Consider the following 11516-nt stretch of genomic DNA (forward strand, 5'->3'; position numbering starts at 1 on the left):
AATTTGCTAGAGTGCTCACAGAACTCAAGAGACACATTTTACTTACTAGATTACTGGTTTATAAGCCAGATGGAAGAGATGCATAGGGCAAGGTGTGGGGAAAGGATACCAAGTTTCCTTGTTCTCTGAGTACGCCACTCTCTCCAAATTACCATGTGTTCACAACCAGGAAGCACTTGAAAACCCCTCCTTCTGGGTTTTTAAGGAGGCTTTACTACATAGGCAGGATTGATTAAATCACTGGCCATTGGTGATTGAACCCAATCTCCAGTCCCTCTCCCCTCCCTGGGAGGTCTGGGGGTGGTCTGCCATGACAATGAGCCCCCATTCTTAGGTGCTTTCCAAAAGTCACTTCATTAACATAAAGTCATTGTAGTGGAAAGGAGCTTGTTGTGAATATCAAGACACTTTTATTGTTCTTATCACTTAGGAAATTCCAAGAGTTTTAGGAACTCTGTGCCAGGAACAGGGAAAAAGATCAATTATATATTTCTTATTATACATCACATATCACAAAATGTAAGGTTATGTCATTCATCACAATTGTTTTCAATGATATATAGTACTCATGACAACAATCAAAATTAGTATTTGCTGGCTGCAATCTAATTGTTTACTATCGTTACACACAATTTGAGATTACAAAGAAAACCAGATTATTAAAAAGTATGTATAAAACAAAACTCACAATATACCAAATGTTCCAGCCATGTTATGAAATATCTCTGCCCATTATTGATCACTTGCTATTGTATTACGAAAATATAAAGTAATATGTAAGAAAAGACACCGTCAGAGGAGACCTGAGTCAGACATCAATACACTTTATAGCCTTAGGTAAGTTATTCAATTTTCAATCACATTCTCTTGAGGTATTATAGTACCTGTCCAGTCTAATTTGCGGGATGGTTCTGAGAATCAGATGAAATTTGTGTGAAAAGATATTGAAAAGTCAAAAGTATTATACAAGCCATGGTGTTAGTCACCAACAGAATATATTCAGTGGAGTTATGAGATTTTCAGAGCAAAGCTAAATATAAACTGTATTAGAAGCCCAGAAAAGTATTCCCTTGTTCCTGAATGGATAAACTTAGCTTCTGGGTGATAATAAATAGAGAGTAAAGCTAACATCTACTAGAGGACACCTCTAATAAAACAACTGTAGGCATGAAGAGAGGAGCCAGAGGCAAAGCATTTAGGGCCAGAGGCATTATTGTGTTGCTCTGGAATGCACGCAGTCCACAGTGGAATAAGATTTTGGCAGAGGATGAGATTAATTTGTGTATAGATTCCTGCTGGATATGTGACATTTCTGTTCATTACTAGCCCACTTGGTAGGTTTGATTACTGCTGTGGCCAGACAGTCTCTGAAAAAAAAAAAAAGAAAATAGATGAGCCAAAGACCTTTGATATATTAGAGTACAATAAATGACAGCAGGAAATAAACCATTGTCTGAGGGGTGTGGAAGAATAAATGGTTAGCACATGCCCTGACAAGTTCTTCCACTGCTTGAAGAATTTCACACTGGCATTTCACAAAGACAGAGTTAATTTCTTGGAGGAATAAAATATTTTCACACTATTTTCCCTAAAGAACAGTTAATTGGGAAGGGTGATATAAGTCAATAATAAATAAATAATAATGATAGTCTTAATTAATATTAGCTTAGAATTCATGTATATTTTCATTTTAATTACAGTAATCCAGATAGGTATTAGAATCTCCATTTTAGAGCTGAGTGGGGTTTACATGCCTAGACTAGTGTCGCACAGCTAATAGGTGGTGGATCAGAATTCAGACCTAGATGAGTCTAAATCTAGATGTCGTGTTCTTTGCCTCCATGTTTAATTCCCAACACCAGTCATTAAACTGGTGTTTCTTCATGTCAAAATTTTCACTGGTTTACTGAATATCTTTCAGAGGAAATCATGACTGTATGTTTAATAAATCTTGGACAAAATTAAAAGTTGAATATTCTGTATGTTATTATATAGTAAATTTCCTATTTGTAAAACTCGACATCTTTACATCATACTGACCATGTGAGTAAATGAATAACAATATTAAGTGCTTAAATATAAAATTGCATCTCTGAAAAGTATTAGTCAGATCTAAGGGTCAAATTATTCTTTTATACCCAAATGTTTAAGTCACATGTACTAAAACAATAAATACACCAACAGGGTATGAGGAAATCTTATCATTAAGCTTCATTTTTAAATTGTTGATATTTAAAGCATTTGCTATTGCAGGACAACACTCACTAACTGTGAAGACCAGACATCCTTTAAGGAAGCACACTTTCCCTTCTTTTGTGTCTGAGTGCACATGGCATTTCCTAGGGTTATTTCCATGAATTTTCCTTGTGCTTTCCCTTACTTTCACTGGGGCCTTCATCCAATTTGTGGTTGAAAATATTAAAGTCGTTGCTTAGAAACGCTGAAGTTGGAAATTTATGAGTTTTCAGAAGGTTGCATTGAAGTGTAGGAGTAGCATATGGTGATCTGACATGTTTTGTTCCCTAGCCAAGGTTAGGGGTAGCCTTCTGTGATCTCTCTAATTATTTCATGGCACTTTAAGATGCCAAGCTGAATTGAGAAAACAGCAAGGCATCAGGGCTAAGAAAAAACAGAATGTACTTTTTTGTATTCAATATTTATGACCAAATTTTTTGTTGTTCTTTTTTTAAATTAATTGGAATAGTTTGGGAAATATTAGAGCAGAAGTTTAGTTTTAACTAAAGGATAAAATTGAAAGCTTATTACTTTGGCTGAAATAGAAAGAAAGAATGTTTCTTAATGTAGAAAGAAAAAAGGCAGCAATGAAATGAAGATATTTCATAAGGAAGAGTTTTGGTCCTAAAAGTAAATTTTGACATATCAAAGTCTATTTAATAACTGTATAATGGAAGATAATTCAGTTTGTTTTTTTTCAACAGCTCAAGAAGATTGTAGATATTAGGAAACAGAGTCAAGGAAGACAAATACAAATAAATTATATAAATGATTAAGGAATTGAAGCCCTAGTAATGCATAGGTGTTAATTTGTGTTTTGAACTTGGTCTGGGGAAAATGTCATGAAAATCTGGGTGAATGAACGTAATAACGTAATAATTCATTCATTTTCTCATTCTTAAAATGTTCGTTAGGATCTAGGGATAAAAAGAAGAGAAAGACATGGATTTGGCTGTCATAGAACTTATAGTTTTTTAAGACATAGGCGTATAAGCCAATATGGAACCCCATATGGAAAGTATAGTGATAAAAATATGTCATGAGGCTTTGTGAACATAGAGGGACATTTAATATTGTCATGGAAAATTAGGAAGATTTCAGGTTAGACTAATTACTGAACAGTTCCAAAATATCAGTGGTTTAATAGAGTAGGACTTTTTCTTGCTCATTCATTGCTATATATTTGTATACTTGGTGGGGCCCCTTTCACTTGGTGTCTCAAAGGCTTCCATCCTATGGTTCTGGCATCTCCTAGGGGCTGAGTTCTATTGGATCCTGTGCATCAGGCAGGCAGTGAGGGACAAGGAAGACGAGGTATATTCTTTAAGGGCTAGGCCAGGAAGCAGGCAGAGTCTATTGACCACAACTTAGTTAGATGGCTACATTTAACCTCAGTGGAAGCTGTGAACTAGGAGGAGTGGAAATAAGTTTATTGACTAACTAGGCTGCTTATGATACAGCTTTTGGAGATTTCATCTAGCTGGGCCTTAAAGTGAACCTAGTATCCAGATGAAGATTGGGCAAGGGCATTCCAGAAAGAAGGAATATCATGATAAAAGACATAGATGTAAAAACCTTATGGGACATTATAAAGGTCAGTGTTGTTGGAGTGTACATTTCAGGTGATGATTAATAAGAGATGAAATTCCACTGCTGATGTTTTTTCCTCAGTTACACTTTCCAGTATATCCAGCTGCCTACTTGACATTTATCCTCTGCTCATTCAAAGACATCAAATTCAACCTGTACAAAACCAACTCCAGGATCTTCTGTCCTGCTTCCTGGCCCTTGACCCCCTTCAAACATAGTCCTCCTTATCCTATCATGCAAATAAAAAAAAAATGGAAATGATCCTTGACATTTCCTCTAATTCCACAAAACTAATATATTACTAAATCTTATATATGCTAAAATCAAATTTTTCTTGAATATGTTAATTTTGTTCCATTTCAACTCTACCACTCTACTCCAGACTAACATCATCTATTATCAGATCTATCACAATAGGCACCTAACTCATCTCTCCTTTTGTCATCAATATTTGCTTCTCTTCAATCTGTTATATACAGTTATCCATTAGAGACCAGGCCCATTACCACCATCCTAGTCTGCACTTACTGGGTGCTCACAAAGTCCTAGGCATTATTCTACATACATTGCATTGATTGTCTAATTTAGTTTCCATATAGCCCTATATTGCAGGGCCTATTCCTATTTCATTTTATAAATAAAGAAACCAAGACTTAGAAGGTTTTGGTAGCTTGCTCAATCTCACACAACTATCATGCAGGGTAACTTCTAAAAATCTAGGCAGCCTGCTTCCTGAGCCTGTGTTCTAAATCACTATGCTATATTTTCTCTCAGTGTAGACATTTAAACCACTTATTTATTGAATGAATGAATATAATGAAGAAAAAGTGGCAGACTGGCAAGTGCCACATATAATAGTCACGTTGACACATTTTATTTTGTCCATATGTTGGAAAAGAACCATTAAAAGATTTTAAGAAAGCAATGATAGGCGCACCTGGGTGGCTCAGTCGGTTGAGCATCTGACACATGATTTCAGCTCAGGTCATGATCTCAGGGTCGTGAGATCATGCTCCATGTTGGGCTCCGCACTCAGCCGGGAGTGTGCTTGAGATTCTCTTTTTCCCTTTCCCTCTGCTCCTCTCTGTCCCCCATCCCCGCTCATGCTCTCTCTCTCTCAAATAAATAAATAAGTCTTTTTTTAAAAAAAGAAAGCAATGACATAGATCTAGAGATCTGAAAGAGGTTTTTATTATGTGCATGGAAGTTGGAAAGGAAGAAGAAAATAATCAAAGCAGAGAGTAATTTCATTAGAGTATAAAAGAAATTGGCAAAGGGAATAAGGACTACATTATATCATAAAAGGTTTGAGGTTCTTTCAAGCTCTTGACAGCATACTCCTTTGTCTCCTTTGTAATCTCATTTCTTTCCCCAATATATCACTTAGTCCAAATGCAACATTAATTGCATTTCTTAAAAATAATTTCAGAGTCAACAGACTTTATAATGGTGAAATGAGACCTTATATATAGAGTGTCCAAAGCAGTTCTTCAAGAAAAGGAAATTTTTTTCCTTACCCTCTTCACAATTCATCCCCAAATAACCTGGCTATGAGAGAGAAAAGAATGTAAAGTTATTATAGTCTTGAGTTTAGAAGAATAAGCAGTCACAAAAGTATTAAAAAATAAGGATAGTGTTCAAGCTTGGAGAAGTTTACTTTGGTGACTTTAAAAGATAGAGAAAAGTCAACAAATGTGTTTTAATTTTACCTAAGTTTTGCTTTTTCTGCTTAGTTTTGGTCAGAGCTAATGCTTTCAAGTGATCCCAAGTGGACTTTAAAATTTGGCTAAATATAAGTACATATTCAAGTAGTAATAGAATGGTACAGTTTTAACTATTTATGTAAATGCTTAAAATAAAATTTAGCATACAAAATCTCTGTGTGTGTGTGTGTGTTTGGGTGTGTGTGTGTGTCTGTGTGTGTATACTAATAATTAAAAGAGGTTTCTTAAACAGAATCTATCTTGAGATATTTATTCTGATATACATAATATGACCCAATGTATCAGTTAAATAACATGTGATAAAATATGTAGGGCTAAATTTCTAGTTTCTACTTTAAATGCCATAAATCTATTCATGTATATAGGGTTCAGGATAAAATAGAAAACCTATGTATAACAAGAATATTCAATGAATATATCAGAAAATGTAATCACAAAAATACTAAAGATACAGGTTCTGCAAAATGCTATGCAGTTTGGCTGAATGTGTAGGACTTGTATTTTCTGAAAATGTAGAGTACCTCTGTGCATTATTTAACTTTCAAAGCAATGAATTGCAAAGACTAGAGTTATAGAATGAATTCTTTATAGGAGAGAATCTGGGGAATGACACAGAAGGAGACAATGGCAAATGAAAAGGGAAATTTTTCTATGTTCCTCTCTCTGTAAATGCACATTTCTAGTGCAGGGAGAACACTTAGCTAAATAATCAATAATTTATTAGCATGACGTTTCTCAGAAAAAAAGAAATGAAAAGAAAATTTGCATGTACTGTTACAAATCTTTTTCTGTTTTGTATATTGACTTTTATTTATTTTTCCCAACCCTAACTGTATCCAGCTTCATTAAAGATACTTTTCATAAACAGTCATGGTATTTCAGGCAGGACATGGGCAATCATTAACAGTATACAACAACTTTCCAACCCCCTTCTTCAGTGGACTATCAAAATCAGAAAGCTACTACAAAACCCAATGAAGTCTTCAAGTGATGCTCCGAACAGGGAAGTTTAGAGTGAGGGTTGACATTTCACATTTAGCATGTTGCTTAACAACTTTTCATAAGCCGACCTTGCCTTTGATGCAATGAAATGAAAATGGCAGAATTATCAATCTGAAGATTCACAAGCTAAAAACGGAACTCTTTTGAGGAATGCCATCTCCGTGGTGACACTGTAAAGTCCAGATTGCCTAACATGCTGGAAACCATTTTTGGGAGTCAGGTTCCAATAGGTCTCTGGTTTAAGGGAGTCAAGTCTATGTTGAAGGTAGAGAGGGAGAAGAGGACATAAAAATGAATTTTAGTTTTTCCACACTACAAGGTGTTTGTGCCAAGGTGGTTAATGTGTGTCAACATGAAGGAATCCCTCTTCCTGGGAACCAAGAGGAAGTTTCTCAAAACTAGAAGGGAAGGGTGTTTCCTCCCGTATCAATCTAGCTTCAGAGATATTCTATTAGTGACATATGCCCTTCCCCCAAAACAACAATGAAGTCTTCTGTGTGTTAACAACATAGCTTAAAAAAGAAATAAAACAAAATCCTGCATTTTTATAAAACTTGATAAAAAATAGTATTTCAAACTGTACAGTCACCAGAAGTACACAGTTATCAAAAATGCACACACTTCATTTGGCATCTTCAGCACCTTTAGCTTTCTGTGCCTGGTCTGTTTTGGCCTCTCGGTTTTTTGCAGGGTTATCTCCATCCTTGCCAGCATCAGATTTCCCCTTTTTCTTTTTGGGTACCTTCTCTCCCTTTTTGGGGGGGCCTGGGCTCTGGCTTTGAAGGAGCAGGTTTAGCAGATAACCTTGCAGATCTTTGTGCCTCATCCTTCACCTTGGCTTTATCTCCTTTAGCGCCCCCTTCAGCCTTTTTCTTGCGCATGTGGTGACAGCCACAGGTGGTAGGCGCTGGATGCAGGGATGAGACGGTGGGCAGGCTTTGGCTGGTCTGGGGGTCTCTCTTGCCTCTTCTTCACATGGCTTGTATTGACTTTTAATACTTGTATTTTTCTTTCTAGCTTTAGATGGTTTATTCACTATTAATAACATATCAGTAAATTCTCATAATGTAAATATTTTCACAATGATTCTAACATGAATATGATTATGAACAAATATAATGAATGAATCACAATAATTTCTTACATTGGAAAGAGGAAAGATAAATTCATGTTTGGACTTTTGTCATTGGGAACTGGGTGAAATGGGTAAAGAGGGTCAAAAGGTACAAACTTCCAGTTATAAAATAAATAAGTCATGGGGATGTAATGTACAACATGGTGACTATAGTTAATAGTACTGTATTGCATATTTGAAAGTTGCTAAGAGAGTAGTTTTCGTCTCAAGAAAAAAAAATTTGCACTGTGTATGGTAATGGATTTTAACTACACTTATTATGGTGATCATTTTGCAATTTATACAAATACTGAATGATTATGTTGTATACCTGAAACTGATGTAATGTTATATGTCAATTATCTTGATTAAAAATAATAAAATAAAAAGATTATAAATCACAGAAGTCAATTGGATGTGTTAAGAACTTTAAAATCAATAAAAGGCAACTGTGAAAAAGACTGATGATTTTATATAGAAAAGACTCTATCAGAGAAAATGCTTTTTTTTCTCCTGAAATATATCAGTGTCATGCTATGAGAGGTAGATATGATTAAGAAAACTGGTTAGAATATGTGGCAAATTTACTAAAATTATTTTGCTTATTTTAATTGTTACATTCAGATAGTCAACATACTTTTTAAAAATTACCTTATTATACATGGATATATATTTTTAGAAAGAATTTTAGTTTTGAAAATAGTTTTTGGGGGCACCTGGGTGGCTCAGTCAGTTAAGCGTCTGTTCAGCTCAGGTCATGATCCCAGGGTCCTGGGATCAAGCCCCACCTTAGGCTCCCTGCTCAGTGGGGAGTTTGCTTCTCCCTCTCCCTCTGCCTGCCGCTCCCCCTGCTTGTACTTTCTTTCTCTCTCAAATAAATGAATAAATAAATAAAAGCTTTAAAAAAAGAAAATAGTTTTTGATTCAGGACTATTTTATAGGATATTTAATAAATAATATTTCAAAATTATATAATTTTAATTATTTTCAACATTCTCTGGCACTTATATAATTGCATGGTTTGAACAATAAATTTACATGGACATTCTCACTCTTAGACATACATGTGAAACTCCACATGTTTCCACCTCCTCTGGTGCCTACTCTCTTGCCTCTTTCTGCTTCTACTGTGCTGCTACCATTCTCAGTAAAGGAACAGCTCAGTGGTAAGAAGGCCAGAGAACAACAGCCCTCTGTCTTGAACTATGATATCAGAGCTGGGCCCTCTGGGAACTGCTGAGTTTCATGACTTTAGCCACCCCCTTCACAAAAAGATCATCCATTTTTTTAGGAAAATATTTGATGCCCCATGATCAGGGAACTAAAGAAAGGGGGCAAGACTAAATCCTGAAGACAAAACTAGGTAAATGCTTACTAGACATTGTGACTTTGAGCTGTGACCAACTTATCGTTTTGTTTAATATTTGAAAGATGACTTGAAGTGCATGGGAAAAATACGATATGGGGGAATTTGTGAGAACACTTTTCCAACTGGCAAACATTAGAATATGTCTTCATTATTATAAAAATTTAAAAAAGGAACATATTTCCAATACTTAAGTCTGGCAAACACACACATATTATGTGTCTTCTTTTATATTGAATATAAATGAGAAAATCCTAATGATATATCAGCAAAGTAAAGTAAAAAATTCCTAAAAGTAATCAGCCATCTTGACCAAGCAAAGTTTACCCCAGGAAAATTCAAATATAGTTCATTTGTCTAAAATATAACAACTGTGTGTGTGTGTGTGTGTGTGTGTATACACACACACATATATATCACATTAAAAGATTTAAAAAATGCATTTCATATCATCATTTAAGAAGGTACCCCCAATTTAATATTCATTCCTGATGGTTTAAAAATTAAAAACTGTTAGAAAGCCAGGAATAAGATATTGAACTAATACATAATGCCTATCTTTAACCAAAAATCTGTATTATACGTAATAGTACTCACTAGAATCATTTGTTTTAGAGTCCGAAAACAAGCTAATGTTAATCTTTACTAATTTTTTATGAAATCTTTTAAGGAAAATAAGACATAAACTAGAAAGAGAAGACCTAGTTATTGTATAAAAGGAAATAACATTTGCTTTAATTGCAGGTGTGAGACTATATAATAGAAAATATAAAGGAATACATTGAATAACCCCCATAATTACTAAGCAACTTCTATGAATAATATAAATAACAATTATACATGAAGAGGAAATAAAATGGCTTATATATTTGAAAATACGTTAAGCCTCATTGAAAACCACACATAAAAAAATAATCCATTTTTTATTTGATAGGTAAGAATGGACAGTAGATATAAATAAAAAAAACATTGAAACAGATATTTGATTCTACATTGGCAAAGTAATGTAAGGATATGTGTGAATATCTGATCTGTGTAAAAGTTTTCCATGTCCAATCAACACATCCAGATAGTTTAGACATAACTGACATTTCATTCCCTTTAAAATGATAAAAACACACAACTATGTCAGATTGAAAGCTCTGTCTTTGTTGGATAGGCTGGCCTTGTACAATGACCGAATCAAATGAATATTGGCTTAAATATTTGTCTCCAAAAGGCAAGCATGGTTAATACATAATTTCAATCTTTTCAGACAAGTAAGAAATCCTTCTATTTAAAAAAATGCATTTATTCAACAAACATGTATTGAGTTCTTCCTCTGTGCCAAACCCTGGAGATCTGTGATGAATTAGAAACAGTCTCTGCCTCAGGGAACATACAGTATTTCTGCATAGAAAAAAAGCTAATAAACGTAGTATAAAATTGAGGGCTTCAACTTTTTATGAATCTAAATAAACTCTTATTAAAGTATAGTTATTATTCTTTTTGGTGGGATTTAGATATAATCTGTAGATGGTGAATTTGATAGGGAGATATCAATAATAGCCCTGCTTGTTATAAGACTGTGCACAGCAAAGGCAGCTGGCATATATTCCTGAAAAGAGTAGTTTGTATGTAAAACTGAATTAGACAAAGAGACACATGAATATCTTGTCCTAGGAATGTAGGCTACATGTATATTCTTTAATAATTATTTTGACATGAGATAAGTCTGTCTTGCCTCTTTATCACTATTATACTATAGGAGCATCATGCGGTAAAGTGACATGTTTGTGTGTGGGGTGGAAAACTTGCCACGTCTGAGTTCTGACAAGAGATGGAAGATTGCGATAAAGGAATAATTTTCATACAAAAAGGTCACATTCTACGGGTGCCTGGGTGGCTCAGTCGTTAAGCGTCTGCCTTCAGCTCAGGTCATGATCCCAGGGTCCTGGGATCAAGTCCCACATCGGGCTCCCTGTTCGGCAGGAAGCCTGCTTCTCCCTCTCCCACTCCCCCTGCTTGTGTTCCTGTTCTCACTATCTCTCTGTCAAATAAATAAATAAAATCTTTAAAAAAAAAAAAAGGTCACATTCTAGCATCTTTTGTTTCTAACTTTGGAAGTTACTCTTTTCGGATATGTAGCTTTAGCTTTACTTCAGATATTTAGTTTTACAATAATATTTGCTATACACTGATAAAAGAGAAAAAATCTATTTGAGAGCTTTATAGGCTGACATATATGATCATTCAAAAAGAATACATGTATATGTGCAGCTGAATATGTAAAAATATCTATCTAGGATGCAATTTTGGAAGTGATTAAAAAAAGCAGTTGGATTACATATGTGATTTTGTACATCTTTATGTCAAAATTTTCTTGAATTTCAGGCTAATTACTCTTTATAATGGTCTATAGAATGTGGAAGAATTCATGGTAATTCATATGCCCAAAGGATATAAAATATTAAAAACATTTATGAGGGGATTTGAAGGGCAACCA

At 34.6% G+C, this 11516-nt stretch overlaps 1 pseudogene; it reads right to left on the minus strand.

The window, feature by feature from the left end:
- Positions 1-7089: 7089 nt before the first annotated feature.
- Positions 7090-7432, minus strand: LOC116643212 (annotated as a pseudogene).
- Between the last annotated feature and the right edge of the window lie 4084 nt (positions 7433-11516).

The sequence above is a fragment of the Phoca vitulina genome, unplaced genomic scaffold, assembly GCF_004348235.1.
Source record: "Phoca vitulina isolate PV1807 unplaced genomic scaffold, GSC_HSeal_1.0 scaffold25, whole genome shotgun sequence".
NCBI classification, from domain to species: domain Eukaryota; kingdom Metazoa; phylum Chordata; class Mammalia; order Carnivora; family Phocidae; genus Phoca; species Phoca vitulina.